Source organism: Alligator sinensis, unplaced genomic scaffold (assembly GCF_000455745.1).
Source record: "Alligator sinensis unplaced genomic scaffold, ASM45574v1 scaffold881_1, whole genome shotgun sequence".
NCBI lineage: Eukaryota > Metazoa > Chordata > Crocodylia > Alligatoridae > Alligator > Alligator sinensis.
In genome coordinates, this window is record NW_005842346.1 from 597,255 (window position 1) to 605,680 (window position 8,426).

The window sequence follows — 8,426 nt, forward strand, 5'->3', positions numbered from 1 at the left end:
TTGGAAAATGCAAGGGGCAAGAATTCTTGGGGGTGATATCTTTTATTGAACCAACTCTGTGCTTGGTATAGATATAGGCAATAGGGCTATGCAAAATTTTGCCAGCTGTTTTGGTTTGATGCTGTTTCAACTCGTTTCAAGCTTGAAACAGCAAAATTGAAACGAAGCAAAGGGCTTTGAAACAACCTTGAAATGAGGGCAGTTGAAACATTTCGAGTTTTGATGCTGAAACTGGGTTTGCCTTGAGGGAAACAAGAAGTAAGGAGAGGAGGGGGGAAAGACTGCTCTGACATTGACTGTGTATCTGGCCAGTGACTGTGATCCTTTCCTGAGGTCCCTTTCAATCCCAGTGCTCTGGGGGAGGGATGGAAAAACAGCATAAAAGGCAGCATTGTTTGAACTGGTCTGCTTTCTGCCTTGGGGGTCAGTTACTTAGCTATCTTCCAGAAGCTCAGGAGCATTAGACAACAATGGCTACTACTATTGATTTGATTTCCTACTTGCTAGCCTAGCAAGTGGGATTCTGCAATACCTTTTGCTTTCTTTCTAGACCCTTGTATTTCATTATTATATTAATTGATTTTAGTCTTTTGAATTTCATAATTATATTGGATATTGTACTGTAGAATTTATATAGGAAGGCACATATATATTTATATATTTTTATAAAGACAAGACACTATGAAACACACCATGAAGCGTGCTGGAAAGGCAGCTGGCAAGACTTCAGGGAGGGGTAGAAGAGGGGGTAGAGGGAGAGATGTAAGATCCCACCTCCAAACTGAGAGGCAGCCTCTTTGCTACAACTAGCAGGGATGAGGCTTCCAGTTCTACAGGCAGCAAGGGGAAGGGGGCAGTGCCAGTGTCACTGCCTGTGCCTGAGTCTGCATCCCATCCAAGAGCACCAGCCATAACCCCACCACCACCATGACAACAAGCAGCAGCACCAGAACCAGCATGACAGCCTACTCCACCCCCATTTCACCATGCTGAGCCTTCCAGTGCCATAGGAAGAGCTGGAGCTGGATCTGAGTGCCATAGCAAGAGTAATTCTGGGGAAGGAGAGGGAACCATATGAGTTTGTGCTCCACACCCCTCAGAGCCTCTAAGTTTCCCCTAGAGCCAGGTCTCCTTCCCCAGAAGGCACTTCAGAGGAGGCTGAGGTAGAGGTTGTGGAGGCAAGCAGCTCAGCTGAGTCTGCTCCTCCTGTTCCTGTGTCTCTGCCTGCCGAGGAGGTGGACATTTCAGCATCCACACATGTACCCACACCCCAGAAGTGAGTGAGTAGTGTGGTCTGGGATCATTTTGACCTGCCAGATGATCCCACATATGCTATCTGCCTGCACTGCCAAGCCAAAACCAGCTGGGACAAGGGAACAAAACACATGAGAACCATGGGGATGCTGATGCATCTCTGCAGGCATTACCCCTTGCCCTTGCTCCTCCTCAGCCTGGCACCAGTGAGAGCATGCCCAAAGGGAAGCCCCCCTCTCGCTCCAAAGCCCATGGCCCCCCAAAGCAGAGGAAGGTCACCCTGGAACAGTGGGGGAAAGGCAGACAGAAAGGGGGGCGCGTTGCAAGGGCGACCGAGATCACCCAGAGCACTGGGGAGATGCTTGCTGTAGATGGCCAGCCCTTCTCCTTAGTTGAGCAGCCAGGGTTCAGGTGGCTCATGGCACTCATGGCTCCATCATGCCAAGTGCCCGCACGCCCCACGATGGTGGTGCTCTCCCTGTATGAGGCATGCAGGGGGTACTTGAGGGAGGAGCTGTGCAAGTTAGGTCTGCAGGTGGCCTTACACTTCATCTCGGACATCTGGAGCAGCCAGGTTGGAGATCATGCCTACCTCTCCCTCACGGGGTACTGGTGTGACCAATCAGGCCATCGGTGGGCTCTCCTTCAAGCCGAAGTGATGGATGAGTCCCACATGGCAACACAGATCATGGGGACCATGAATCGCTTGGTGCAGGGGTGTTTCATTGGGCAGGGTGAGCTCACCTGTGGGTTCGTGGTCACCGACAAAGGGGCCAATATGGTCAAGGCAGTCCGTGATGCCAACTTTATTGGCATCCGCTGTGTGGCACACAAATTCCACCTTGTAGTCAGGGACACCTTGGAGGGGGACAGGGCTGCTGGTGATGGCACCAGAAGCACCAGCAAGCTCATTTTAGAATGCAGGAAGCTGGCAGGCTACTTCCACCCAAGCATCAAGCGGTGCAAGGTGCTGTGGAACAAACAAGCAGAGCTGAACATCCTGCAGCACAAAATCATGCAGGATGTGTAGACTCAGTAGAACTCCACATACCTGATGCTCAGGAGGTTGGTGGAGCAACAGAAAATCATCCATGAGATAGCCTTGCTCGGGGTGATCGGGATCAGTGGCTCCCTTAACAGAGCTGAGTGGGATACCATCTCCCAGATCTTGGTGGTCCAAGCCCTTCCTCGAGGCCACTGAGACCCTCGGTGCTGGTGGTGCCCTCCTTAGCCAGGTGATCTGTGTAGTGAGGGAACTTCAGAGCCAAATAGAGAAGTTCCATGAGATCAATGTTCCTGGCTGGGGCAAGCCGCTGTCACCAGACATGCAGGCATTGGTGAGGTGGTTGAAGGAGGGCATTGGGCAACGCCTTGATCTCTCGTGGTCCAGTATGGTCCACGTCTTGGCCGCCATGCATGGCCTGAGGGTGAAGCGCAGAGTATGCAGCAACCAAACCCTGGATCAATGGACGGAGGTGCTGGTGAAGAGAGTCAGGATGGTGGAGGCGGGGGGACATGGAAGAGGGGGATCCAGTGTCCCATGCCAGTACACCATCCACCAGCCAATCTCCTCCTCCACCGCAGGCACTGCCAATGTGGGCTAAGGGCATGGCTTCCATGGTGGGGTCCAGAGGCACCAGACCCCACCATCAGGCAAGTAGTGCTCAGGCCTTGGTGTCTGCTTAACTTGCTGAGGACGGGGAACCTTTGCTGTGTGACCCCTTGGCCTACTGGGCAAGCTGCAGCCAGATGTGGCTGGATCTGGCTATGGTTGCCCAGGAACACCTGTTTTGTCCACCGACCAGTGTTCTGAGCAAGAAGGTTTTCAGCATTGCTGGGGATGTTGTGACACCCCACTGCACCTGCTTATATCCTGGTTTGGTGGAGCATCTGGTGTTCCTCAAGGTGAACCTCCCACTGCTGAGCTTCCCCAAGCTCCGGGTGAAGATGGAGTGAATGCCACCCTCCTCATTCCATCTGCACCTATTTCTTTTTTTCATTTTTTTAAAACCATTTAATGCCCCACTCTCAGAGCTGGAGGGGGGGCACTCACTGCATCAACAGCCAATAGGGGAAGAACATGTCCTTGCTGAGCTCCCATGCCAGGATGAACTTGGAAGTATGGGCTGGGGTTATGGGGAAGGAGGAGGCCCCAGGTCCTGGGCATGACCACTAGACCTGCACTCTGCCAGGTTCGGTGGGACTGCTGGCAGCGCAGCAGCCACAAAAACGCCAGGACCAAGGATCTTCCTGGTGATAGCTTGGTAGGAGGCGCCATAACCTCCAGCCACCACACACACATGCACGAAGTCCTGGTTGGGAAAAGCCCAGACCCATCATGTCTTTGAGAGACCTGAGGCTTGCTGGTTGCAGTGGAGTTTGTGAGGCTCCAGGTGAGCTCAGCTTAGCTCCCTGGGATGCCAGCTTTCGGGTTGAAAAACCCTGTCAAGATGAGGAAGCACCTGCAGTTGGTGTGTGTGCTGTTCCTGGATGGAAGGAATAGTAAAGAAGCCAGAGGGTGGCATGCAATGCAGGCAAGAAAGTAAGTCAGTGAAAGTGGAAATGGGGGCATCGGGGGATGAGGGACAGGCTTAGGTGGGGTGGAAAAGGGGGATGTAGCTGAGCAGGTAAAAGTGGAGAGGTACTTGGGGAGTCGGATGTCTGGCAGGTTGTAGTTTCTCAGAATTCCAATGTCTATATTGAGTCCATGAGTTTCTGTACCTAGGAAGTTGATTAAGTGCAGTTCATAGGCTCATCTGTGAAAAGTGGTTTGTAAATTCCCTTTGAGGATCAGCCCTGAGAGACTGGAGACAGGTGGTGTTCTGTTGTTGTCTTTGATAGATTTTCGGTGTGCACTCATTCTGGTGCACAGTTGTTGCTTGGTGTCTCCATGTATTTTCCATCAGGGCACTTGGTGCCCTAAAGGAGATATGTATTGTATTGTGAAGATATCTCCATCCTAGAAATACTGTTGGCAGGTTTTGCATGTCTTGGCATGGCATGGCCTGGATCCATTCAATGTGTTTTGGGCTGTAGGAAGTTAGCTTCTGGTGATGAGGTTAGTGAGGTTCAATGCTTGTTTGAATTTACAAACCACTTTTCAAAAAAATTAATCTGCCAAAAAAGGATTAAGTTATAGGTAGTTGTGTTTCCCTGTTATAGCCTATGGGCAAAATGTCAAAACAGCATCAAGACAGCAAAACAGTTTCAACGAAACGAAATAGTGCTCCGAAACAAAACTTGAAATGAAATACTGTCCTGTCAAAATGGCAAAACAGAAGTCGAAATGAAATTGTTTTGCACAGCCCTAGGCAATTTTGGGGTATGCCAGTACCCTTCCTCAAGCCTTTGAGATGGAAACAGACACAGCTGAACTAAATTGCAGCTGGAACAAAAGTCTGTTGAGTAGGGTCATTATCACTTGTGAAGAGCATTTTGGGAAATGGGTGGGGTTTTTTGGAAAATTTTACTTTGGATTGTCAAGAGTTAGCTTTGCATTTTATTTATGAATGTTATATTTTTATTATTTTTTCTTGGGTTCTCATATGTTTGTAGTAACTGTTACTATTTCACTGGCAAAGTTTCAAACTGTTTCATTAAAACACTGACTTAGAAAAAGGTAGATGTTTCAATTGGCACTAACTGGCAGCTGCATTGAATGACTAACATTATAATACAAGTAATAGAATATTTTGCCTATTTATATTATGCCACATAATGGTAACAGTCCATAATGGCAATTTTAAAAAAAAATTTCCTGAGTGAGAGAACTAAGACTATGGTTTACTATCTTTGCAGAGATGCAAGTGGATGTATGTGAACAGAGCTATCTTTTCCCTTTAACTATTCCATTTTATTGTATTATGACATGTCAGTAAATGGGTTTGCTTTTACTTTTGTATGTTCAAAATTCTTACATGGTTTCATGACATTTAATATTATACTACTACTGGCATATTAGATAGTGAAACTAACTTGCATTAACAAATACACAGAATTAAATTCAAAACAAAATTTTGCTGTTCCAAAATGAAAAAATTCCAAACCCATTCTTACTGAAATTCTATTTTGTGACACATCTTTAAAATATTTGTGTTCATTGCAATTCAGATTGAAACTGATTTTGAAATATTAAATCTCCTGCTAAATGAAAAATCTGAATTTTTGTTAATACATCTATGGCTGCTTTTAGTTCATGGATTTGACAGTGACTAACATCAGAAGTATGACCATTTTTAAAATATAAGTTTAATACTTTTTTTAAATCCCAGAAATCACTCAGTCATGCAGTAGAGTCTTTATGTCAAGACTCTTGCTAATCCATGGAGAATGGAGGCCAGAAAGGTTAGGGACAGACCTTCAGAAAGCCGGAGCCTGAATTGATTCAATCTTTGCAGGATAGTCTAACATGCCTAGGTTGAACTGGTTTGCAACTGCACAGACATTCCTTCTCAACTGAGGAAATGCAGGCATATGCCTGCGCTGGCTCAGGTTAGGAGCGGGGGAGGGCGGGCAGTGCTAGACCAGCTTTCCCTTCCCTTGTGTGGTGCTGAGGGCATGGCTAGGCCCAGGCAGGACAGTCTGATTAGGGAGGGGTTTAGACACCCACCCTGCCTGCACAGTCCCAGGCTTTCCCCCCCTCACTGCTCAAGGGGTGGGAGTGTTGTCAGCCCCCAGCTCCTGGCTAGGACTCTGAGGCAAAGGCAGGGGTGTTTAGTGCGTGCATCCGTTGATGATACCAAGCTTTACAATCTCCCTCTTCCTGCTTCTTCATACTGTCTGCAAACCTGACAGGCGAGTGAGCCATCAGGGAGCTGATAACACGTTTATCGGCCCATCAACAAAACAAAAGCCTCTTTTATTAGTTCAAGCTCTTCTTAAAGTTTTTTTTCAAGGAAGGAACAAAGGACCTCTCAATGCCCTGAGCTGACGCTGTTCTCTCTGCCTGTCCCAGTGAAATCGAAGAAACGCACACACAGACACCTCACGGCATTAGCTAGCATACCACATGTTGTCTAGGCTCCATGGGGCTGGGGTCCATGCTGTGAGAGATGGGAGGGAGGGAAGGGGGATCCCTGCTTGAAGACAGATGTGGGGTGGGGCAGGGGAAAGCCAGGCCGACTCTGCTGTGCATGCAGTCTCCGTAGGAGCTCTGGTTAGGGAGCAGAGGGGCGGGCCAGCCTGTTCTCTGGTGCAGACAGCACAGGCCAACCCAGGGCTGCAAAGCATTTGGGATGCTGGGGGACTCTGTTTTAACTAAAACCAGGAAGGGGTCAGGGACAGACATTGCATAAACGGATTTAACTAAGATCAGTTAAGTCTGATACTACATTCAACCAGGTTTATCTTATACCAGGTTCAGCCATTCTGAAACTGGTTTATGTGCACTGAACTTGTGGTCTGTTATACTGTATGTTTAAAACAGTTTCTGATCAAGTACACCAATTTATATGTAATGTCTGTCCCTAGCCAAATAGACAACAGAGATACTGTGCTGGGCAGTGATGATCTCAAGTACATTGTGTGGTTTCATGTATGGTATTGCCTGAATCAGAAATTCTTAACTGCATCCAAGCTGTAGTGAAAATGGGCTAGTCAGTGCTAGCTAGATCACCACCTATCCTCTTCTGTTAGGATACAGCTACATGCTTCCAACCTGGGTGATAGCATGTGCAGCTATGGTGTGGCTGGGCGTATTGCAGCTGAGCCCAAGGTGTAGACGCTGCCAAAGGGTGCCTTTTAACTGCCATTCACTTCAGCATCATAAAGACAACCATACTAGTGAGTAGTTTTTCATACTAGAAATACAAGGAAGCAGACTCACATCATCACTCATGAAAGTGTCACAGGAAAGCAACAGTTGCAAAGCTGGAGTTGGCCCACATTGTGTCCTTGGAGATTTGCCACATCAGAGGTCAAGAGAATACTGGAACACCCATGGGAGTTTACAAAAACTCCTCGGGTTTTAACTGTTCAGATGAACTAGTGGTAAACCTCATGGAAGCCACAATATAAATGAGGCTTCACATCTAAAATCATTTTTATCACCATTTTAATTTCCCCTGATTTGAGGTAGGCTTTTTTTAGATAATAAAATCAGCTCTGACCTAAGGAGGTAGCCTTATCTGTTCCCCACATTCCCCAGTCATGGAGATAATTGTTTGGTAAATATTCTCAGTGTTTTAGTTAACTTGCCTTGGAAGTACAGATCCTTAGGGACTATTAACATACAACAGTAAACTAAACTGCAGCAAGCAGCGAAGTAAATCTAGGAATGGCAGTCAGCACTGCTGATTCATATCTGGCTGTCTCTCATCTTTGATATAGTTTTACAACAGTTATTCTTATTTATAGTCCTAATATGTTTATCTATACTCCTCACAGATCAACAGATCTGTTTTTGGGACTAAAGGCAGTAACTCCATTTCCTGTTTCAGAACAGCATTTTGACTATATCATACTTTCTGTGCTTGACTTGGTTTGCAGTAGTTGGGTTGGGGGCCAGAAAAAGGAATTTAGCACATTTGTACAGGATGGTTTCCATTTAACTTACAAACTTAATCTAAAGTCTTGGTATTTTATGTCTTAATAAAGCTGTGCTATGCCTTAGGCTTTTATGCATTCTATGGTTTTTTACAGGATTCAACTGCATAGTCCTCTTTGAGGAGAACTGTGGGCTCATTAGGTAGATCTGTAGAACCTATGGGACTATCACATCTTGTTTCTTAGTTGCCATTGCATGGCTTGAATAATTTTTATAGCGCACGTAGCCCCATTCATCCCTCTGCTTCCAATTTGTTGTGTATTTCAGCAAGTGACTTCAACTTACTCAGGTTTAAAATCTCCCCCTCAGTTTGTGTGATTGATAGGCAGGCAGCTACACATGCAGATCTTAGTTTTAGCTTAGCTACATGCTCCCATATTTCTCTTTCCTGATAGAAGCCTATCTGTAAGCAACAAGCTCCATGGCTGAAGCATGAGAGCACTATGGGGAAATTCTGGGGGTTGGGACAGCTCCATACTATCAGATACTCCTACTCTCCACAGCCCCAAAATACCTTCCCTGTGAGATGAAGCCACATGAGTTAATTATGAATGAGTCAGCATTAATTTGTTCAAGTTTTTTTGCTTTTGTGCAGTTGAGCCCAACAGCCCCCTCAGGACAGGTTCAG